Consider the following 26,716-nt stretch of genomic DNA (forward strand, 5'->3'; position numbering starts at 1 on the left):
TTTAACAAGGTATAACTTGGTTTTTCAAAGAACACCTTAAAAACTGAATTTACGACGTCGGAGTGCAACCGGGGGCTGTTTTGGGTTGGATAATTAAAAACCATCTTAAACTTTGAATTGGAGGTTTATTTTCTGGAAAAATGATTTTTACTATGAATATGATAACACATAAAAATTTCATGATTTAACTCAAAGTATAAGTATTTTTAGAAAAATAATCATTTAAGGTTGTTTACATGATGGAAAATGATTAACTTCATAAGTTTCACTAAAGTTTGACCTATGACCTGTGATTTCGAATACAAACTAAGGTATTTACAGTTCATAGTCTTAAAGAGGAACTCGATCCAAGGAGATGGCAAGTTGAATCAACGAAAACGGATTTGTAACGAAGAAACTATGACCGAAACAAAATCGGATATCCAAGACTAGTTTAGCCACGAAAATAATTGGGAAAAATTAAATAAATCACATCTTTTTAAGTTAACATGATATTTTATATATATGTACTTATAATTCAATTTTATATGGTTCAGGATCACCCGTAAACAACACGAGAAGATTAATCGTAAGATCCCATGTTTGTACGCAACACGTCATTTGACAACACCGGTACTTTATGTACGCAACACGTCATTTGACAACACCGGTACCGTGGGTCAAGATTAATCTCGACCAATACATATACGATGGGGTTTTATTTATTTCGTTGGGGGTTTTATTTATTTCATTGCGGGTATATTAAACATCTAAAAATGAACCATTAAAATTGAATTACTAACAACGAACTGCTAACTACGGACTAAGGAATTATTCAAAGTATTAAAAGTATAACAAGTATATATATGTGACGTTTGTTTAAAAAGAAAAGGTATTGATATATTATATATGGATAGGTTCGTGATATCAACCGGAGACCAAGTCAAATTATATATATCTTCAAGACAACAGTGAGTATATAGTCCCACTTTTAAACTCTAAATATTTCGGGATGAGAATACATGTATTTTATGTTTTACGATATGGACACAAGTAACTGAAAAATATATTCTACGTTGAGTTGTACCACTGGCATACTTCCCTGTAGCTTGGTAACTGTTATTTACAGCGGTATTGTAAACGCGAATCCTGTTAATAGATCTATCGGGCCTGACAACCCTAACCGGACTGGACGACCAGTATTCAACGGTTGCACAGTACTTCGTTTCGTGACTACACTTGGTAAGGTGTAGTAAGATTTCATAATAAAGGGAATATGCGACGTGATTAAATGTTAAGTATGGTTACCAAGTGCTCAACCACTTAGAATATTTTTATTAAAATGATTATATATGAAATCTTGTGGTCTATATTTATATCGCTGCCGACATTAAACCTATATCTCACCAACTTTATGTTGACGTTTTAAACATGTCTATTCTCAGGTGATAATTAGAAGCTTCCGCTGCATCATGTTGAATCTAAGCAGGATCTTGCGTACGCATATTTGTGTCAAAAATAAGACTGCATATCCAAGAACTTGTGTTGTAAAATATGCTAGAAATTGGGTTGTTATTATCATTTGTAAAGTTTGTAAGTCGAAGATTATCGCTAAACGATAATCATCTTTATTTTGTCCAAAGCTTGTATCAAAAATAAGGATCATGGTTTGTAATGTATAATATATGCAGTTTTTCTTTAAAAAAATGTCGCATATAGAGGTCAATACCTCGCAATGAAATCATACGTTATCTAACACGTTCTTATGGTTAAGGACGGGTTATGACATGTGGTATCAGAGCGGTGGTCTTAGCGAACCAGGTTTGCATTAGTGTGTCTAACCGATAAGTCGTTAGGATACATTAGTAAGTCTGGACTTTGACCGGGTCTGATTTAAAAACCATTGCTTATCATTGTTGGTTAAAATTTATATGTAAATATTATGTAGTACTAATGGGTTAGTTGTTGTGTGATAGATGTCGGGCTCAAAACTTATCATCACGTTCAGCGACTCCGAACCAGAATCTTCAGATGGTGTTCCAGTCATTAACCTATCCGATGACGAAAATAATATCTTTGGGGAAGACTCACAAATTCCGGATGAACCGACTATAGAGAACCCGGAAAGTAAACCCGAGGAGGAAAGTGAACCCGAAGAGGAAAGTGAACCCGAGGAGGAAAGTGAACCCGAGGAAGAAATACAGGAAATTACAAAAGACGAGTTCGAACTAGGAAAGAAACGAAAGGCTAATGAATTAGAAAATTCAAATCCCGAGTTTAGTAAGGATGATGTGGCACCAACTCCACTAGACACTACCACCCCTATTCCCGCTATTCCTATTCGTTCTATCCCGGCATCCAGTTCTTTAGTCCCACAGCCAAAATATAGGCAGACAGCCAGGATAAGCGTTAAGCGATTCTTTGAACCTAAACGTCCTAGAAAATAGACCAAACGATGCGCTGCCGTATTAAACCATGGGATCATATAATGTTTTGTATAATATTATTAGTGTGGTTTGCTTAATGTTCGATGTAAGATAAGCATATGTAAAATAGTGAAGTGTGAAATGCAATAATTTTCCATGGTTAAGTATTACTTAGATGGTAGTAATTGATTCTGTACTAAGCTATTAAGTATGGACATTAACGGGTAGGTACTACCCTAGATATAATTATAAAATGCTAATAAGAAGAAAAGGCTTTTATAATAATACCTGGTTCATATTATTAATAAGCTATAATGTACTGTAAATATACACTACATCTATAATATTCCATGTGAATAATTATTTTCTTTTCATTCTTATAGAAGAATATGGCGCGATTGAACCGAATGACGGAACAAGAAATCCAGGAACTCATCAATCAGCGAGTGAACGACAGAATGTTATGGGTCGAGGCTGCAAGAGGTGCTGCAGTTAACCCAAATCCTCGTGTGGGGTGCACTTACAAAACTTTTCAAGCTTGCAAGCCCTCATCATTCAGTGGAACAGAAGGACCGATCGGTTTAACCCGGTGGATAGAAAAGATGGAGACTGTGTTTAAAATCAGTGGTTGTGTTGAAAAGGACATGACCAAGTATGCATCGTGCACTTTACAAGATAGTGCACTCAGGTGGTGGAAAAATTATGTGAAGGCTGTAGGAGGAGATGTAGCTTATGATACTCCGTGGGAAGAATTCAAAACAATGTTAATCAACGAATATTGTCCAAGGAACGAGGTTAGGAAGTTGGAAGATGAGTTACGAAATCTGAAGGTTATTGGTACTGAAATCACCAACTACAATCAGCGATTCATGGAATTAGTTTTGCTATGTCCTGAATTGGTTCCAACCGAAGAACGGAAGATTGAAATGTACAAAGATGGTTTGCCCAAAAAGGTCAAGGCAAATGTTACAGCATCGAAACCTAAGACAATTCATGAAGCTATAACCATGGCAAACGAGCTAATGGATCAGGTCATCATGGATAAGAAAGTATCCAATACTGATGTGAAGGTATCAGGTAACAAAAGAAAGTGGAATGGAAATTATGATCGAGGTAACCAACAACAATCTTTTAAGAAACAAGAAAACACGCAAGGTGCGGGTAGTGGTTTAAGCTTTGGTTATAAAGGACAAAATCCTTTATGCAACCGATGCCACAAACATCACTCTGGTTACTGTAATGTGGTATGCAACAAATGTAATCGAAAGGGTCATCTTGCTGAAGATTGTAGGGCTCTCGTTACAAATACAAATGGTACCAAGACTCCTGCCACCAATGCAAATAGAACTGCTTTGGCTACCATTACTTGTTTTGGGTGTGGAAAACAAGGTCACTATAAGAGCCAGTGCCCGAATCCAGAGAAGAATATCGGACCTGCACGTGGGAGAGCATTTGTTATTAATGCTAGAGAGGCATGTGAAGACCCGGAGCTTGTTACGGGTACGTTTACCATTAATAACTTATCCGCATCTATTATATTTGATACTGGTGCTGATAGAAGTTACGTGTGTAGAGACTTTCACGCTAAATTGAATTGTTCATCATTACCTCTAGATGCTAAGTACATGATTGAGTTAGCTAATGGTAAACTAATTAAAGCCGATAAAATTTGCCGTGATTGTAAAATAAATTTAGCCGGAGAAACATTTAAGATTGATTTGATACCCATAGAATTAGGAAGTTTTGATGTAATAGTCGGCATGGACTGGATGTCCAAAATAGGAGCCGAAGTTGTGTGCGCCAAGAAGGCAATTCGCATTCCTCGTAAGAATAAAACGCCAGTAATGATTTATGGAGAGAAGGGTAAATCAAAGCTAAAACTCATTAGTTATTTGAAAGCTCAAAAGTGCTTGAAGAAAGGGTGCTATGCTATCTTAGCACATGTTAATAAAGTCGAAAAGAAAGAAAAAGAGAAGTGCATCAATGACGTGCCTGTGGCAAGAGATTTTCCTGAAGTATTTCCGGAAGAGTTGCCGGGATTACCTCCATTTAGATCTGTAGAATTTCAAATAGATCTTGTACCAGGAGCTGCACCGGTTGCCCGTGCTCCATATAGACTTGCACCGTCCGAGTTAAAAGAACTTCAGAGTCAGTTAAAAGAATTACTGGATCGTGGATTCATACGACCAAGTACTTCACCGTGGGGAGCTCCAATTTTATTCGTCAAGAAGAAAGACGGATCTTTCCGAATGTGTATAGATTATCGTGAATTAAATAAGTTAACTATCAAGAATCGGTATCCACTACCGAGAATTGACGACTTATTTGATCAACTCCAAGGATCATGTGTGTACTCGAAAATTGACCTAAGATCGGGCTATCATCAATTACGTGTCAAAGAAGAAGATATACCGAAAACTGCTTTTCGGACACGCTACGGTCATTACGAATTTTTGGTCATGCCGTTTGGATTGACGAATGCGCCAGCTGTATTCATGGACCTCATGAATCGAGTTTGTAGTACATATTTAGATAAGTTTGTTATCGTTTTCATTGATGATATTCTTATCTATTCCAAGAGTGAGCAAGAGCATGAGCAGCATTTAAGGTTGATATTAGAGTTGTTGAGAAAAGAACAGCTATATGCTAAATTTTCTAAATGTGCTTTCTGGTTGAAAGAAGTGCAATTTCTTGGCCACGTTGTTAGTAGCAAAGGAATTCAGGTTGATCCAGCAAAAATTGAAGCCATTGAAAAATGGGAGACTCCTAAGACACCAATGCAGATACGCCAATTTTTGGGTTTAGCCGGTTATTATAGAAGGTTTATTCAAGATTTTTCCCGAATAGCTAAGCCGTTGACAGCGTTAACGCAAAAAGGGAAGAAATATGAATGGACTTCTGAGCAGGAGAGTGCATTTCAATTACTGAAAAAGAAGTTGACTACGGCGCCTATTTTATCGTTACCAGAAGGGAACGATGATTTTGAAATATATTGTGACGCTTCGCGACAAGGTTTTGGTTGCGTTCTTATGCAACGGAAGAAAGTTATTGCATACGCATCCCGACAATTAAAGATTCACGAGCGGAATTATACGACGCATGATCTAGAACTGGGAGCAGTCGTGTTTGCATTGAAGATATGGAGACACTACTTGTATGGGGTTAAATGCACTGTGTTTACTGATCATAAAAGCCTTCAACATATTTTCGATCAAAAACAGCTGAACATGAGGCAACGTAGGTGGGTCGAGCTGATAAACGACTATGATTGTGAAATTCGTTATCATCCCGGGAAGGCGAACGTGGTGGCCGATGCTCTAAGCAGAAAGGAACGAGAACCAATTCGAGTACGAGCGATGAACATAAAAATTCGCATGAATCTCAACTCACAAATCAAAGAAGTTCAACGAGAAGCACTTACTAAAGAAAACATAAGAAATGAAATAATGAAGAAGTATGAGAAGCAACTCGTTATGCGGGAAGATGGAATTCGATATTTTGCAAACCGTATTTGGGTACCGAAGTTGGGTGGATTAAGGAAGTTGATATTGAATGAGGCACATAAGACAAGATACTCGATACATCCTGGAGTTGGAAAGATGTATCAAGATCTTAAGACGCATTATTGGTGGCCTAATTTAAAGACAGACGTTGCAACATATGTTGGGGAGTGTTTAACTTGTTCCAAAGTCAAAGCAGAACACCAAAAGCCGTCAGGATTACTTCAACAACCAGAAATCCCAGAATGGAAATGGGACGGTATTACCATGGATTTCATCACGAAGTTACCAAAGACTGCCTGGGGATACGACACTATTTGGGTAATTGTTGATCGTCTTACCAAATCTGCACATTTCTTGCCTATAAAGGAAACGGATAGAATGGAGAAATTATTACGATTATATATAAAGGAAATAGTTTCAAGGCATGGAATACCTATTTCCATTATATCTGATCGTGATAGTAGATTTACCTCAAAGTTCTGGCAATCACTACAGGAGGCACTAGGAACTCGTTTGGATATGAGTACCGCATATCATCCGCAAACCGACGGGCAGAGTGAAAGAACAATTCAGACTCTTGAAGACATGCTCAGGGCATGTGTGATCGATTTTGGAAACGGATGGGATAAATATTTACCGTTAGCAGAATTCTCGTATAATAATAGTTATCATGCGAGCATTAAAGCTGCACCATTCGAAGCATTGTATGGAAGGAAGTGTAGATCTCCTATCTGTTGGAATGAAGTAGGAGATCGACAATTAACGGGTCCCGAGATCATACACGAAACGACTGAGAAGATTGTACAAATCAAGGAGAGATTGAAAACAGCCCGTAGTCGCCAAAAGAGCTACGCCGATGTTCGAAGGAAACCATTAGAGTTTCAGATCGGTGACATGGTTATGTTAAAAGTGTCACCATGGAAAGGTGTAATACGTTTCGGCAAAAGGGGTAAACTGAACCCAAGGTACATAGGCCCGTTCAAGATTATTGAACGCATTGGACCGGTAGCTTATCGACTCGAGTTACCGCAACAACTCGCCGGAGTACATAATACCTTTCACGTCTCGAACCTTAAGAAGTGTCTTGCAAAGGAAGATCTCACCATTCCTCTTGAAGAAATCCATGTCGATGAGAAACTACAATTCATCGAAGAACCAATTGAAATCATGGACCGTGAAGTTAAACAGCTCAAGCAGAGCAACATACCGATCGTTAAGGTTCGTTGGAATGCTCGAAGAGGTCCTGAGTTTACTTGGGAACGAGAGGATCAGATGAAACAAAAGTATCCACACTTGTTTCTCGATGACGCAAAATAGGTACAATTTTAAAATTTCGGGACGAAATTTATTTAACGGGGAGGTAATGTAACGACCCACACTTTTTCGATCGTTCTATACTTATAAGATTAATATTTACATAAATTAAACCTTACCAACATGATAAGCAATCCAAATTGTCGAGATTTATATTTCCGAAAAGAGTTTACACAACGTTTGACCGTCTACTTTGACCGATGATATCACGAACTATATAACATATGATAATTATACGTTTGTGTATATATATGTATATATACATATTTAACATGATCTAAGAATGTTTTAATATCTCATTTTGTATTAATAACAATAAGTTATAAGTATATTTTAAAACTACTAACTTAAGTTTTCAAAACGATAACTATACGTAATGTTTTTCGACGTAAATACTTATAACATATATTACTTATACATGCATCGTATAGATATGTATTTTATCACTTTTAAAGGGCTTACATACATAAAACAATATAAGTATATTTACAAAAGATAGCTATATTTGAATCCTCGTTCTGTTTCCTCAAAGATTTCTATACGTATACCTAGAGTATATGTACCCGTATCATACGCAGCTTCTAGATGTATTTACTATTGGTATATACCAATAAAAATCTGCTCCTTAGCAGCCTTAAATGATTAAGAAACATGTGGAACCAACCATTTGTCAAGTAGCATGAATTATTTAGCAAGAAAACAAAGTTAGGTATCTTTTTTTTCCTTTATAACCTAAAAACGTTTTTATGCATGCACACCATTTCTTCACCCCATTTTCTCATACTTACACTTCCATTTCTCTCTCAAAATACTCTTAACTTCATACTTGATCATCTCCAAGCATTTTCCCCATCATTTAGCTTCAAAAACCTTACTTAATCACCATAAGAAAACCCTTACAAAAACACTTCAAGAATCCTTCCAAGAACACAAACTTACTTCCAATCTTTCATCCAATTCCATCACCCTTTTAGTTCTAGGTTCTTACTCCTCTCTTACAGCAACCTTGTCCAAGAAACTTGAGGTAGTAACTATGTTCATAACCTTATTCGATTCATATATATATAGCTATCTTATTTTGTGGTATAAAATTTTAACAACAAGAACATAGTTTGAATGTTTTCAAACTTGTTTGCAAACTAAATAGATCCTTCTAACTTAACTTTTAAAATACTTCAAGACCTGTAATATATCATAAATATATGCTAATTTAACAAGGTATAACTTGGTTTTTCAAAGAACACCTTAAAAACTGAATTTACGACGTCGGAGTGCAACCGGGGGCTGTTTTGGGTTGGATAATTAAAAACCATCTTAAACTTTGAATTGGAGGTTTATTTTCTGGAAAAATGATTTTTACTATGAATATGATAACACATAAAAATTTCATGATTTAACTCAAAGTATAAGTATTTTTAGAAAAATAATCATTTAAGGTTGTTTACATGATGGAAAATGATTAACTTCATAAGTTTCACTAAAGTTTGACCTATGACCTGTGATTTCGAATACAAACTAAGGTATTTACAGTTCATAGTCTTAAATAGGAACTCGATCCAAGGAGATGGCAAGTTGAATCAACGAAAACGGATTTGTAACGAAGAAACTATGACCGAAATAAAATCGGATATCCAAGACTAGTTTAGCCACGAAAATAATTGGGAAAAATTAAATAAATCACATCTTTTTAAGTTAACATGATATTTTATATATATGTACTTATAATTCAATTTTATATGGTTCAGGATCACCCGTAAACAACACGAGAAGATTAATCGTAAGATCCCATGTTTGTACGCAACACGTCATTTGACAACACCGGTACTTTATGTACGCAACACGTCATTTGACAACACCGGTACCGTGGGTCAAGATTAATCTCGACCAATACATATACGATGGGGTTTTATTTATTTCGTTGGGGGTTTTATTTATTTCATTGCGGGTATATTAAACATCTAAAAATGAACCATTAAAATTGAATTACTAACAACGAACTGCTAACTACGGACTAAGGAATTATTCAAAGTATTAAAAGTATAACAAGTATATATATGTGACGTTTGTTTAAAAAGAAAAGGTATTGATATATTATATATGGATAGGTTCGTGATATCAACCGGAGACCAAGTCAAATTATATATATCTTCAAGACAACAGTGAGTATATAGTCCCACTTTTAAACTCTAAATATTTCGGGATGAGAATACATGTATTTTATGTTTTACGATATGGACACAAGTAACTGAAAAATATATTCTACGTTGAGTTGTACCACTGGCATACTTCCCTGTAGCTTGGTAACTGTTATTTACAGCGGTATTGTAAACGCGAATCCTGTTAATAGATCTATCGGGCCTGACAACCCTAACCGGACTGGACGACCAGTATTCAACGGTTGCACAGTACTTCGTTTCGTGACTACACTTGGTACGGTGTAGTAAGATTTCATAATAAAGGGAATATGCGACGTGATTAAATGTTAAGTATGGTTACCAAGTGCTCAACCACTTAGAATATTTTTATTAAAATGATTATATATGAAATCTTGTGGTCTATATTTATATCGCTGCCGGCATTAAACCTATATCTCACCAACTTTATGTTGACGTTTTAAACATGTCTATTCTCAGGTGATAATTAGAAGCTTCCGCTGCATCATGTTGAATCTAAGCAGGATCTTGCGTACGCATATTTGTGTCAAAAATAAGACTGCATATCCAAGAACTTGTGTTGTAAAATATGCTAGAAATTGGGTTGTTATTATCATTTGTAAAGTTTGTAAGTCGAAGATTATCGCTAAACGATAACCATCTTTATTTTGTCCAAAGCTTGTATCAAAAATAAGGATCATGGTTTGTAATGTATAATATATGCAGTTTTTCTTTAAAAAAATGTCGCATATAGAGGTCAATACCTCGCAATGAAATCATACGTTATCTAACACGTTCTTATGGTTAAGGACGGGTTATGACATGACGTTATATTTAAAATTATATGTGTTATACATATTTACATTGTAAGTGAAATAATAGCCCTTAAAACAATATGTACCGTGCTAAGTCATGCATACACAAAAGATATGAAAGAAATTCAAAACGGGCAAAATCGAAAAAAGGCAAAACTAAAGGCTTTCGAGGTCCCGTTTCGAAAAATATTTGGGACAAATCGCCTACGGCAGTTTGGCAACGGATTGATCCCGAAAAAATACACGATCTAAAAAAAAACAGTGACTAAATCGGAGCTACGAGTCACAAGATACGATAGATCTAACATTTTGGCCAAAGACACAAAACACCAAGCGCCACGAACTGTCAGTCGTGTTTGGTGCGTGGTGCGAATTTGCGAGGAAATATGTCTTTTTAGGAATCTAGACGACCTTAAATGGCAGGCACGTTCTGAGAGTCTTGGTCGTTCGGCCGTTTTAGGGTGATCTTGAGAATTTCAGCACAATCTGAAACCGAATGTTTTGCGCCGCCAAAATGGTATTCCATGTGGCTGCTCAAATTAATGATTTAAAAAAGTGTGTTTAATGAAGTGACATTATATTCAAAATTATATGCGTTACACATAATTACATTGCGAGTGAAATAATAGGCCTTAAAACTATATATACCTTTCTAAGTCATGCATACACAAAACTAATAATAAGATATAAATTGAAAACGTTCAAAGAGAACATTAAAAATTAGTAAAATGTCTTTTTTTGGCATCCTGACGACCTCGAATGTCAAGACACTATCCAGGAGTCTTGATGTTAGGGTCGTTTTAGGGTGATCTCGGAAATTTCAGCACAATCTGAAACCAAAGGTTATGCGACGCCAAATGTAACTCCATTTGGCGGCGCATATTGGTGATTTAAAAAGCGTGTTTAATGAAGTGACGTTATATTTAAAATTATATGTGTTATACATATTTACATTGTAAGTGAAATAATAGCCCTAAAAACAATATGTACCGTGCTAAGTCATGCATACACAAAAGATATGAAAGAAATTCAAAACGGACAAAATCGAAAAAAGGCAAAATTGAAGGCTTTCGAGGTCCCGTTTCGAAAAATATTTGAGACAAACCGCCTACGGCAGTTTGCCAACGGATTGATCGCGAAAAAAACACGATCTAAAAAAAACGGTGACTAAATCGGAGCTACGAGTCAAAAGATACGATAGATCTAACATTTTGGCCAAAGACACAAAACACCAAGCGCCACGAACCGTCAGTCGTGTTTGGTGCGTGGTGCGAATTTGCGAGGAAATATGTCTTTTTAGGAATCTAGACGACCTCGAATGACAGGCACGTTCTGAGAGTCTTGGTCGTTCGGCCGTTTTATGGTGATCTTGAGAATTTCAGCACAATCTGAAACCGAAGGTTATGCGCCGCCAAATGGTACTCCATCTAGCGGCGCAAATTAATGATTTAAAAAAGTGTGTTTAATGAAGTGACATTATATTCAAAATTATATGCGTTACACATAATTACATTGCGAGTGAAATAATAGGCCTTAAAACTATATATACCTTGCTAAGTCATGCATACACAAAACTAATAATACGATATAAATTGAAAACGTTCTAAGAGAATATTAAAAATTAGTAAAATGTCTTTTTTCGGCATCCTGACGACCTCGAATGTCAAGACACTATCCAGGAGTCTTGATGTTAGGGTCGTTTTAGGGTGATCTCGGGAATTTCAGCACAATCAGAAACCAAAGGTTATGCGCCGCCAAATGTAACTCCATTTGGCGGCGCATATTGGTGATTTAAAAAGCGTGTTTAATGAAGTGACGTTATATTTAAAGATATATGTGTTATACATATTTACATTGTAAGTGAAATAATAGGCCTTAAAACAATATGTACCTTGCTAAGTCATGCATACACAAAAGATATGAAAAAAATTCAAGACGGACAAAATCGAAAAAAGGCAAAATTGAAGGCTTTCGAGGTCCCGTTTCGAAAAATATTTGGGACAAACCGCCTACGGCAGTATGGAAACGGATTGATCTCGAAAAAATACACGATCTAAAAAAACGGTGACTAAATCGGAGCTACGAGTCAAAAGATACGATAGATCTAACATTTTGGCCAAAGACACAAAACACCAAGCGCCACGAACCGTCAGTCGTTTTTGGTGCGTGTTGCGAATTTGCGAGGAAATATGTCTTTTTAGGAATCTAGACGACCTCGAATGGCAAGCACATTCTGAGAGTCTTGGTCGTTCGGCCGTTTTATGGTGATCTTGTGAATTTCAACACAATTTGAAACCGAAGGTTATGCGCCGCCAAATGGTACTCCATCGCACATATTAATGATTTAAAAAACTGAGTTTAATGAAGTGACATTATATTCAATATTATATGCGTTACACATAATTACATATCGAGTGAAATAATAGGCCTTAAAACTATATATACCATGCTAAGTCATGCATACAAAAAACTAATAATATGATATAAATTGAAAACGTTCAAAGAGAATATTAAAAATTAGTAAAATGTCTTTTTTCGGCATCCTGACAACCTAGAATGTCAAGACACTATCCAGGAGTCTTGATGTTAGGGTCGTTTTAGGGTGATCTCAGAAATTTCAGCACAATCAGAAACCAAAGTTTATGCGCCGCCAAATGTAACTCCATTTGGCGGCGCATATTGGTGATTTAAAAAGCGTGTTTAATGAAGTGACGTTATATTTAAAATTATATGTGTTATATATATTTACATTGTAAGTGAAATAATAGGCCTTAAAACAATATGTACCGTGCTAAGTCATGCATACACAAAAGATATGAAAGAAATTCAAAACGGACAAAATCGAAAAAAGGCAAAATTGAAGGCTTTCGAGGTCCCGTTTCGAAAAAAAATTTGGGACAAACCGCCCACGGCAGTTTGCCAACGGATTGATCCCAAAAAAATACACAATCTAAAAAAACAGTGACTAAATCGGAGCTTCGAGTCAAAAGATACGATAGATCTAACATTTTGGCCAAAGACACAAAGCACCAAGCGCCACGAACCGTCAGTCGTGTTTGGTGCGTGGTGCGAATTTGCAAGGAAATATGTCTTTCTAGGAATCTAGACGACCTCGAATGGAAAGCACGTTCTGAGAGTCTTAGTCGTTTAGCCGTTTTAGGGTGATCTTGAGAATTTCAGCACAATCTGAAACCGAAGGTTATGCGCCGCCAAATGATACTCCATCTGGCGGCGCATATTAATGATTTAAAAAAGTGAGTTTAATGAAGTGACATTAGATTCAAAATTATATGCGTTACATATAATTACATTGCGAGTGAAATAATAGGCCTTAAAACTATATATACCTTGCTAAGTCATGCATACACAAAACTAATAATGCGATATAAATTGAAAACGTTCAAAGAGAATATTAAAAATTAGTAAAATGTCTTTTTTCGGCATCCTGACGACCTCGAATGTCAAGACACTATCCAGGAGTCTTGATGTTAGGGTTGTTTTAGTGTGATCTCGGGAATTTTAGCACAATCTGAAACCAAAGGTTATGCGCCGCCAAATGTAACTCCATTTGGCGGCGCATATTGGTGATTTAAAAAGAGTGTTTAATGAAGTGACGTTATATTTAAAATTATATGTGTTATACATATTTACATTGTAAGTGAAATAATAGCCCTTAAAACAATATGTACCGTGCTAAGTCATGCATACACAAAAGATATGAAAGAAATTCAAAACGGACAAAATTGAAAAAAGGCAAAACTGAAGGCTTTCAAGGTCCCGTTTCGAAAAATATTTGGGACAAACCGCCTACGGCAGTTTGGCAACGGATTGATCCCGAAAAAATACACGATCTAAAAAAAACAGTGACTAAATCGGAGCTACGAGTCAAAAGATACGATAGATCTAACATTTTGGCCAAAGACACAAAACACCAAGCGCCACGAACCGTCAGTCGTGTTTGGTGCGTGGTGCGAATTTGTGAGGAAATATGTCTTTTTAGGAATCTAGACGACCTCAAATGCCAGGCACGTTCTGAGATCCTTGGTCGTTCGGCCGTTTTAGGGTGATCTTGAGAATTTCAGCACAATCTGAAACCGAAGGTTATGCGCCTCCAAATGGTACTCCATCTGGCGGCGCAAATTAATGATTTAAAAAAGTGTGTTTAATGAAGTGACATTAAATTCAAAATTATATGCGTTACACATAATTACATTTCGAGTGAAATAATAGGCCTTAAAACTATATATACCTTGCTAAGTCATGCATACACAAAACTAATAATAAGATATAAATTGAAAACGTTCAAAGAGAATATTAAAAATTAGTAAAATGTCTTTTTTCGGCATCCTGACGACCTCAAATGTCAAGACACTATCCAGGAGTCTTGATATTAGGGTTGTTTTAGTGTGATCTCGGGAATTTTAGCACAATCTGAAACCAAAGGTTATGCGCCGCCAAATGTAACTCCATTTGGCGGCGCATATTGGTGATTTAAAAAGAGTGTTTAATGAAGTGACATTATATTTAAAATTATATGTGTTATACATATTTACATTGTAAGTGAAATAATAGCCCTTAAAACAATATGTACCGTGCTAAGTCATGCATACACAAAAGATATGAAAGAAATTCAAAACGGACAAAATCGAAAAAAGGCAAAACTGAAGGCTTTCGAGGTCTCGTTTCGAAAAATATTTGGGACAAACCGCCTTCGGCAGTTTGGCAACAGATTGATCCCGAAAAAATACACGATCTAAAAAAAACAGTGACTAAATCGAAGCTACGAGTCAAAAGATACGATAGATCTAACATTTTGGCCAAAGACACAAAACACCAAGAGCCACGAACCGTCAGTCGTGTTTGGTGCGTGGTGCGAATTTGCGAGGAAATATGTCTTTTTAGGAATCTAGACGACCTCGAATGGCAGGCACGTTCTGAGAGTCTTGGTCGTTCGGCCGTTTTAGGGTGATCTTGAGAATTTCAGCACAATCTGAAACCGAAGGTTATGCGCCGCCAAAATGGTATTCCATCTGGCGGCTCAAATTAATGATTTAAAAAAGTGTGTTTAATGAAGTGACATTAGATTCAAAATTATATGCGTTACACATAATTACATTGCGAGTGAAATAATAGGCCTTAAAACTATATATACCTTGCTAAGTCATGCATACACAAAACTAATAATACGATATAAATTGAAAACGCTCAAAGAGAATATTAAAAATTAGTAAAATGTCTTTTTTTGGCATCCTGACGACCTCGAATGTCAAGACACTATCCAGGAGTCTTGATGTTAGGGTTGTTTTAGGGTGATCTCGGGAATTTCAGCACAATCAGAAACCAAAGGTTATGCGCCGCCAAATGTAACTCCATTTGGCGGCGCATATTGGTGATTTAAAAAGCGTGTTTAATGAAGTGACGTTATATTTAAAATTATATGTGTTATACATATTTACATTGTAAGTGAAATAATAGGCCTTAAAACAATATGTACCTTGCTAGGTCATGCATACACAAAAGATATGAAAGAAATTCAAAACGGACAAAATCGAAAAAAGGCAAAATTGAAGGCTTTCGAGGTCCCGTTTCGAAAAAAATTTGGGACAAACCGCCCACGGCAGTTTGCCAACGGATTGATGCCGAAAAAATACACAATCTAAAAAAACAGTGACTAAATCGGAGTTACGAGTCAAAAGATACGATAGATCTAACATTTTGGCCAAAGACACAAAACACCAAGCGCCACGAACCGTCAATCGTGTTTGGTGCGTGGTCCGAATTTGCGAGGAAATATGTCTTTCTAGGAATCTAGACGACCTCGAATGGCAAGCACGTTCTGAGAGTCTTGGTCGTTCAGCCGTTTTAGGGTGATCTTGTGAATTTCAGCACAATTTGAAACCGAAGGTTATGCGCCGCCAAATGGTACTCCATCTGGCGGCGCATATTATTGATTTAAAAAACTGAGTTTAATGAAGTGACATTAGATTCAAAATTATATGCGTTACACATAATTACATTGCGAGAGAAATAATATGCCCTAAAACTATATATACCATGCTAAGTCATGCATACAAAAAACTAATAATACGATATAAATTGAAAACGTTCAAAGAGAATATTAAAAATTAGTAAAATGTCTTTTTTCGGCATCCTGACGACCTAGAATGTCAAGACACTATCCAGGAGTCTTGATGTTATGGTCGTTTTAGGGTGATCTCAGAAATTTCAGCACAATCAGAAACCAAAGTTTATGCGCCGCCAAATGTAACTCCATTTGGCGGCGCATATTGGTGATTTAAAAAGCGTGTTTAATGAAGTGACGTTATATTTAAAATTATATGTGTTATACATATTTACATTGTAAGTGAAATAATAGGCCTTAAAACAATATGTACCGTGCTAAGTCACGCATACACAAAAGATATGAAAGAAATTCAAAACGGACAAAATCGAAAAAAGGCAAAATTGAAGGCTTTCGAGGTCCCGTTTCGAAAAAAATTTGGGACAAACCGCCCACGGCAGTTTGCCAACGGATTGATCCCAAAAAAATACACAATCTAAAAAAATAGTGACTAAATCGGAGCTACGAGTCAAAAGATACGATAGATCTAACATTTTGGCCAAAGACACAAAACACCAAGCGCCACGAACCGTCAGTCGTGTTTGGTGCGTGGTCCGAATTTACGAGGAAATATGTCTTTCTAGGAATCTAGACGACCTCGAATGGCAAGCACATTCTGAGAGTCTTGGTCGTTTAGCCGTTTTAGGGTGATCTTGAGAATTTCAGCACAATCTGAAACCGAAGGTTATGCGCCGCCAAATGATACTCCATCTGGCGGCGCATATTAATGATTTAAAAAAGTGAGTTTAATGAAGTGACATTAGATTCAAAATTATATGCGTTACACATAATTACATTGCGAGTGAAATAATAGGCATTAAAACTATATATACCTTGCTAAGTCATGCATACACAAAACTAATAATACGATATAAATTGAAAACGTTCAAAGGGAATATTAAAAATTAGTAAAATGTCTTTTTTCGGCATCCTGACGACCTCGAATGTCAAGACACTATCCAGGAGTCTTGATGTTAGGGTCGTTTTAGGGTGATCTCAGGAATTTCAGCACAATCTGAAACCAAAGGTTATGCGCCGCCAAATGTAACTCCATTTGGCGGCGCATATTGGTGATTTAAAAAGCGTGTTTAATGAAGTGACGTTATATTTAAAATTATATGTGTTATACATATTTACATTGTAAGTGAAATAATAGCCCATAAAACAATATGTACCTTGCTAAGTCATGCATACACAAAAGATATGAAAGAAATTCAAAACGGACAAAATCGAAAAAAGGCAAAATTGAAGGCTTTCGAGGTCCCGTTTTGAAAAATACTTGGGACAAATCGCCTACGGCAGTATGGCAACGGATTGATCCCGATAAAATACACGATCTAAAAAAACAGTGACTAAATCGGAGCTACGAGTCAAAAGATACGATAGATCTAACATTTTGGCCAAAGACACAAAACACCAAGCGCCACGAACCGTCAGTCGTGTTTGGTGCGTGGTGCGACTTTGCGAGGAAATATGTCTTTTTAGGAATCTAGACAACCTCGAATGGCAAGCACGTTCTGAGAGTCTCGGTCGTTCGGCCATTTTAGGGTGATCTTGAGAATTTCAGCACAATCTGAAACCGAAGGTTATGCGCCGCCAAATGGTACTCCATCTGGCGGCGAAAATTAATGATTTAAAAAAGTGTGTTTAATGAAGTGACATTAGATTCAAAATTATACACATAATTACATTGCGAGTGAAATAATAGGCCTTAAAACTATATATACCATGCTAAGTCATGCATACACAAAACTAATAATACGATATAAATTGAAAACATTCAAAGAGAATATTAAAAATTAGTAAAATGTCTTTTTTCGGCATCCTGACGACCTCGAATGTCAAGACACTATCCAGAAGTCTTGATGTTAGGGTCGTTTTAGGGTGATCTCAGGAATTTCAGCACAATCTGAAACCAAAGGTTATGCGCCGCCAAATGTAACTCCATTTGGCGGCGCATATTGGTGATTTAAAAAGCGTGTTTAATGAAGTGACGTTATATTTAAAATTATATGTGTTATACATATTTACATTGTAAGTGAAATAATAGCCCTTAAAACAATATGTACCGTGGTAAGTCATGCATACACAAAAGATATGAAAGAAATTTAAAACGGACAAAATCGAAAAAAGGCAAAATTGAAGGCTTTCGAGGTCCCGTTTCGAAAAATATTTGAGACAAACCGCCTACGGCAGTTTGCCAACGGATTGATCCCGAAAAAAACACGATCTAAAAAAAACGGTGACTAAATCGGAGCTACGAGTCAAAAGATACGATAGATCTAACATTTTAGCCAAAGACAAAAAACACCAAGCGCCACGAACCGTCAGTCGTGTTTGGTGCGTGGTGCGAATTTGCGAGGTAATATGTCTTTTTAGGAATCTAGACGACCTCGAATGGCAAGCACGTTCTGAGAGTCTTGGTCGTTCGGCCGTTTTAAGGTGATCTTGAGAATTTCAGCACAATCTGAAACCGAAGGTTATACGCCGCCAAATGGTACTCCATCTGGCGGCGCATATTAATGATTTATAAAAGTGAGTTTAATGAAGTGACATTAGATTAAAAATTATATGCATTACACATAATTACATTGCGAGTGAAATAATAGGCCTTAAAATTATATATACCTTGCTAAGTCATGCATACACAAAACTAATAATACGATATAAATTGAAAATGCTCAAAGAGAATATTAAAAATTAGTAAAATGTCTTTTTTCGGCATCCTGACGACCTCGAATGTCAAGACACTATCCAAGAGTCTTGATGTTAGGGTCGTTTTAGGGTGATCTCGGGAATTTCAGCACAATCTGAAACCAAAGGTTATGCGCCGCCAAATGTAATTCCATTTGGCGGCGCATATTGGTGATTTAAAAAGCGTGTTTAATGAAGTGACGTTATATTTAAAATTATATGTGTTATACATATTTACATTGTAAGTGAAATAATAGGCCTTAAAACAATATGTACCGTGCTAAGTCATGCATAAACAAAAGATATGAAAGAAATTCAAAACGGACAAAATCAAAAAAAAGGAAAAATTAAAGGCTTTCGAGGTCCCGTTTCGAAAAATATTTGGGACAAACTGTAGTGACCCGAACTTTTCCATGTTTATATATATTAATTGAGATTGATATTTACATGATTAAATGTTTCCAACATGTTAAGCAATCAAACTTGTTAAGACTTGATTAATTGAAATATGTTTCATATAGACAATTGACCACCCAAGTTGACCGGTGATTCACGAACGTTAAAACTTGTAAAAACTATACGATGATATATATATGGTTATATATATAGTTAACATGTTTTTATTATAAGTATGTATCTCATTAGGTATTTTAACAATGAGTTATATACATAAAAATGAGACTATTAATTTAAGAAACTCGAAAACGATATATATAACGATTATCGTTATAACAACGTCTTACTAGGTACATATGAATCATATTAAGATATTGATACACTTGGTTAATTATGTTAAATGATAAGTAAATATATTATTAAGTGTATTAACAATGAAATACATATGTAAAAATAAGACTACTAACTTAATGATTTCGAAACGAGACATATATGTAACGATTATCGTTGTAACGACATTTAACTGTATATACATCATACTGAGATATATTATATATCATAATATCATGATAATATAATAATTTAACATCTCATTTGTTATAATAAACAATGGGTTAACAACATTCAACAAGATCATTAACCTAAAGGTTTCAAAACAACATTTACATGTAACGACTAACGATGACTTAACGACTCAGTTAAAATGTATATACATGTAGTGTTTTAATATGTATTCATACACTTTTGAAAGACTTCAAGACACTTATCAAAATACTTCTACTTAACAAAAATGCTTACAATTACATCCTCGTTCAGTTTCATCAACAATTCTACTCGTATGCACCCGTATTCGTACTCGTACAATACACAGCTTTTAGATGTATGTACTATTGGTATATACACTCCAATGATCAGCTCTTAGCAGCCCATGTGAGTCACCTAACACATGTGGGAACCATCATTTGGCAACTAGCATGAAATATCTCATAAAATTACAAAAATATGAGTAATCATTCATGACTTATTTACATGAAAACAAAATTACATATCCTTTATATCTAATCCATACACCAACGACCAAAAACACCTACAAACACTTTCATTCTTCAATTTTCTTCATCTAATTGATCTCTCTCAAGTTCTATCTTCAAGTTCTAAGTGTTCTTCATATATTTTACAAGTTCTAGTTACATAAAATCAAGAATACTTTCAAGTTTGCTAGCTCACTTCCAATCTTATAAGGTGATCATCCAACCTCAAGAAATCTTTGTTTCTTACAGTAGGTTATCATTCTAATACAAGGTGATAATCATATTCAAACTTTGGTTCAATTTCTATAACTATAACAATCTTATTTCAAGTGATGATCTTACTTGAACTTGTTTTCGTGTCATGATTCTGCTTCAAGAACTTCGAGCCATCCAAGGATCCGTTGAAGCTAGATCCATTTTTCTCTTTTCCAGTAGGTTTATCCAAGGAACTTAAGGTAGTAATGATGTTCATAACATCATTCGATTCATACATATAAAGCTATCTTATTCGAAGGTTTAAACTCGTAATCACTAGAACATAGTTTAGTTAATTCTAAACTTGTTCGCAAACAAAAGTTAATCCTTCTAACTTGACTTTTAAAATTAACTACACACATGTTCTATATCTATATGATATGCTAACTTAATGATTTAAAACCTGGAAACACGAAAAACACCGTAAAACCGGATTTACGCCGTCGTAGTAACACCGCGGGCTGTTTTGGGTTAGTTAATTAAAAACTATGATAAACTTTGATTTTAAAGTTGTTATTCTGAGAAAATGATTTTTATTATGAACATGAAACTATATCCAAAAACTATGATTAAACTCAAAGTGGAAGTATGTTTTCTAAAATGGTCATCTAGACGTCGTTCTTTCGACTGAAATGACTACCTTTACAAAAATGACTTGTAACTTATTTTTCCGACAATTAACCTATACTTTTCTGTTTAGATTCATAAAATAGAGTTCAATATGAAACCATAGCAATTTGATTCACTCAAAACGGATTTAAAATGAAGAAGTTATGGGTAAAACAAGATTGGATAATTTTTCTCATTTTAGCTACGTGAAAATTGGTAACAAATCTATTCCAACCATAACTTAATCAACTTGTATTGTATATTATGTAATCTTGAGATACCATAGACACGTATACAATGTTTCGACCTATCATGTCGACACATCTATATATATTTCGGAACAACCATAGACACTCTATATGTGAATGTTGGAGTTAGCTATACAGGGTTGAGGTTGATTCCAAAATATATATAGTTTGAGTTGTGATCAATACTGAGATACGTATACACTGGGTCGTGGATTGATTCAAGATAATATTTATCGATTTATTTCTGTACATCTAACTGTGGACAACTAGTTGTAGGTTACTAACGAGGACAGCTGACTTAATAAACTTAAAACATCAAAATATATTAAAAGTGTTGTAAATATATTTTGAACATACTTTGATATATATGTATATATTGTTATAGGTTCGTGAATCAACCAGTGGCCAAGTCTTACTTCCCGACGAAGTAAAAATATGTGAAAGTGAGTTATAGTCCCACTTTTAAAATCTAATATTTTTGGGATGAGAATACATGCAGGTTTTATAAATGATTTACAAAATAGACACAAGTACGTGAAACTACATTCTATGGTTGAATTATCGAAATCGAATATGCCCCTTTTTATTAAGTCTGGTAATCTAAGAATTAGGGAATAGACACCATAATTGACGCGAATCCTAAAGATAGATCTATTGGGCCTAACAAACCCCATCCAAAGTACCGGATGCTTTAGTACTTCGAAATTTATATCATATCCGAAGGGTGTCCCGGAATGATGGGGATATTCTTATATATATGCATCTTGTTAATGTCGGTTACCAGGTGTTCACCATATGAATGATTTTTATCTCTATGTATGGGATGTGTATTGAAATATGAAATCTTGTGGTCTATTATTATGATTTGATATATATAGGTTAAACCTATAACTCACCAACATTTTTGTTGACGTTTTAAGCATGTTTATTCTCAGGTGATTATTAAGAGCTTCCGCTGTCGCATACTTAAATAAGGACGAGATTTGGAGTCCATACTTGTATGATATTGTGTAAAAACTGCATTCAAGAAACTTATTTTGTTGTAACATATTTGTATTGTAAACCATTATGTAATGGTCGTGTGTAAATAGGATATTTTAGATTATCATTATTTGATAATCTACGTAAAGCTTTTTAAAACCTTTATCTATGAAATAAAGGTTATGGTTTGTTTTAAAAATGAATGCAGTCTTTGAAAAACGTCTCATATAGAGGTCAAAACCTCGCAACGAAATCAATTAATATGGAACGTTTTTAATCAATAAGAACGGGACATTTCAGTTGGTATCCGAGCGTTGGTCTTAGAGAACCAGAAAATTTGCATTAGTGTGTCTTATCGAGTTTATTAGGATGCATTAGTGAGTCTGGACTTCGACCGTGTTTACTTGAAAAATGATTGCTTAACAAATTTTGTTGGAAACTATATATTTTTAACATGTGAATATTATGTGATATATTAATCTCTTAACGCGTTTGATATTATGTGATAGATGTCTACCTCTAGAACAAGTCCCATTGACTCACCTAATAATAATGAAGAGTCAAATGTAAATTGGAATGATTCGTGGACTGATTCACAAGTTCCCGAAGAGGAACCGGAAGAAGATTCGGAACCGGAAGAAGAATCGGAACCGGAAGAAGAATCGGAACCGGATGAAGAAATAGAACCGGTGGGGGAAATAATAAAACGGTTAAGTAAAAGAAAATCCTCAACCAACCGACCAAGGTTAATTATGGTCAATGGTGTTTCCGCCAAGGAAGCAAAATATTGGGAGGATTACCAATTCTCCGATGAATCAGATTCCGACAAGAATTCCGATGATGTTATAGAAATTATCCCAACTGAATTTAAAAAGGCAAAAGAAAATAATAAGGGAAAGGGCATAAAAATAGAGAAATCTAATTCCAACCCCGATGAACTTTATATGTATCGTCAACCCCCGAAGTCCTTAAGTTTTAACAATGACCCGGGAACCTCTAAACCACCGGGTTTTTCTAAACCAATGTGGAAAATTACGGCTCGTATTAGGGGAACATCATATATCCCTAGAAACTTGGCAAAACGAACCAAAACCGAAGAAGAAGAAACGAGCGAGTCGGAATAAGATAGTTGCATTCGTGTGGTGTAATATATGTAATATAGTGTTCTTATGCTTTATGATATATGTAAAAATTGCTTGTATTAATAAGTATTTTTTTTATGAATCTAACTCTTGTCTATTTTACAGTTTAAAAACACAAAATGGATAGACAACCCAATATTTTAAGAGACCTACCCGGAGACATGATTGATGAAATCTTGTCTAGAGTCGGCCAGAATTCCTCGGCACAACTATTTAAGGCGAGATCAGTTTGTAAGACATTCGAAGAACGTTCCAAGAATGTCTTGGTTTATAAGAGACTTTCATTTGAAAGATGGGGGATATCACATTGGGAAACCCATAAGTTACGATGTGTTTACTTTGACGCATATATTGCGGGGAACCCAAATGATATTTTACGCAACGGGTAAAGAAATTATTTTGACTCAATATATCCGAATATTGGACTTCGTGATTTAGAAAAAGCGGCTAACATGCAACATAAAGAAGCATGTTATGCTTACGGATTAGTAATGTTCGCTTCTCACCAAAGTGAGAACAAGAACATCGGGCTACAACTATTAAACAAAACGTTTCCACAAGTGACGGAGTCGGTAATTGGGGTAAGAAATGAGGTTTTTAGATTATTACGGGACTGTTGGACATTACGTAACCCTCGTCCCTTTGACGACGTTACAACACGCTGTCTTATAAACGGCCATAACGGTTATGTTGCACAAGACCAAGGATGGGAAGTAGTCCTAGTAAAACCAGAATGCATGACTTGTTTCTGGATGTATGAATTACGTGTCTTTATTGCCTTTGCTGAACGACTTGTGTACTAGCTAGAATTATCTTCACAACTATCTTGTATCAAAGTTATTGTGTGCTATATTTCAAGCTTTATGTAAAATAAGCGGTATTGTAAGTTTGTAAAATATTGTATAAAAGTTTGAACGCGAAATATTATTATAATCAGTTTTTCATATAGAATTGTAGTAGTTGAATTGTATATTAGCTACTAAGTATGAACTTAACGGGTAGGTACTACCCGAATTTAAACTTATAAAACGCTAATATGAAGAAAAAGCTTTTATAAATGAGTTCATATTATGCTACGAAATACTATTAACTACTCTTAATATTCTGTATGATTAACTTGTTCCATTTGACTATTTTGAAGGAAATGGCACCGACTACTCGACACACCGTGAATATGAATGAAGAGGAATTCCGTACTTTTCTAGCTTCAAACATAGCCGCAGTACAGGCTGCGCTACATACCAACAATAACCTTGGATCTAGCAGTACAGGAAATCGTGTAGGATGCACCTACAAAGAATTCACTGCCTGCAAACCTTTGGAATTTGATGGAACCGAAGGACCGATCAGATTGAAACGGTGGACCGAGAAGGTCGAATCGGTGTTTGCCATAAGTAAGTGTACTGAAGAGGACAAAGTGAAGTACGCTACGCATACCTTCACAGGTTCTGCGTTAACATGGTGGAATACCTATCTAGAGCAAGTGGGACAAGACGATGCGTACGCACTACCGTGGTCAGCATTCAAGCACTTGATGAACGAGAAGTACCGTCCCAGAACCGAGGTCAATAAGCTCAAGACAGAACTTAGAGGGTTACGAACCCAAGGATTTGATATTACCACGTACGAAAGACGATTCACAGAATTGTGCCTATTGTGTCCGGGAGCATTCGAAGATGAGGAAGAGAAGATCGACGCATTTGTGAAAGGATTACCGGAAAGAATCCAAGAAGATATAAGTTCACACGAGCCCGCCTCTATACAACAGGCATGTAGAATGGCTCACAAACTAGTGAACCAGATTGAAGAAAGAATTAAAGAACAGACTGCTGAAGAGGCCAATGTGAAGCAAGTCAAAAGAAAGTGGGAGGAAAACGGTGATAAGAATCACCAATACAACAACAGCAGCAATTACAACAATAATCGCAACAATTATCCCAACAATCGCAACATCAATCGCAACTACAACAAACGGCCCAACAATAACAACAACAACAACAACAACAGCAACATCAACTACAACAATCATCCCAACAACAATAATAACCGCAACAACAACAACAATCAGAAGCAGCTATGCCAAAGGTGTGAAAAGTATCACTCGGGGTTCTGCACCAAATTTTGCAACAAGTGTAAAAGAAATGGTCATAGCGCAGCGAAGTGTGAGGTCTACGGACCAGGGGTTAATAGAACGAAAGGAACAAATGGTGTCGGAACGAGTAATGGCGGAGCAAGTAGTGTCGGAGCAAGTTATGCCAATGTAGTTTGTTATAAATGTGGAAAACCGGGCCACATTATTAGAAATTTCCCGAACCAGGAGAACACGAATGGACAAGGCCGCGGAAGAGTTTTCAATATTAATGCGGCAGAGGCACAGGAAGACCCGGAGCTTGTTACGGGTACGTTTCTTATTGACAATAAATCTGCTTACGTTTTATTTGATTCGGGTGCGGATAGAAGCTATATGAGTAGAGATTTTTGTGCTAAATTAAGTTGTCCATTGACGCCTTTGGATAGTAAATTTTTACTCGAATTAGCAAATGGTAAATTAATTTCAGCAGATAATATATGTCGGAATCGAGAAATTAAACTGGTTAGCGAAACATTTAAGATTGATTTGATACCAGTAGAGTTAGGGAGTTTTGATGTGATAATCGGTATGGACTGGTTGAAAGAAGTGAAAGCAGAGATCGTTTGTTACAAAAATGCAATTCGCATTATATGAGAAAAAGGAAAACCCTTAATGGTGTACGGAGAAAAGGGCAACACGAAGCTACATCTTATTAGTAATTTGAAGGCACAAAAACTAATAAGAAAAGGTTGCTATGCTGTTCTAGCACACGTCGAGAAAGTACAAACTGAAGAAAAGAGCATCAATGATGTTCCCATTGCAAAAGAATTTCCAGATGTATTTCTGAAAGAATTACCGGGATTACCCCCACATCGATCCGTTGAATTTCAAATAGATCTTGTACCAGGAGCTGCACCAATAGCTCGTGCTCCTTACAGACTCGCACCCAGCGAGATGAAAGAACTGCAAAGCCAATTA

The sequence above is a fragment of the Rutidosis leptorrhynchoides genome, chromosome 8, assembly GCF_046630445.1.
Source record: "Rutidosis leptorrhynchoides isolate AG116_Rl617_1_P2 chromosome 8, CSIRO_AGI_Rlap_v1, whole genome shotgun sequence".
Taxonomy (NCBI): domain Eukaryota; kingdom Viridiplantae; phylum Streptophyta; class Magnoliopsida; order Asterales; family Asteraceae; genus Rutidosis; species Rutidosis leptorrhynchoides.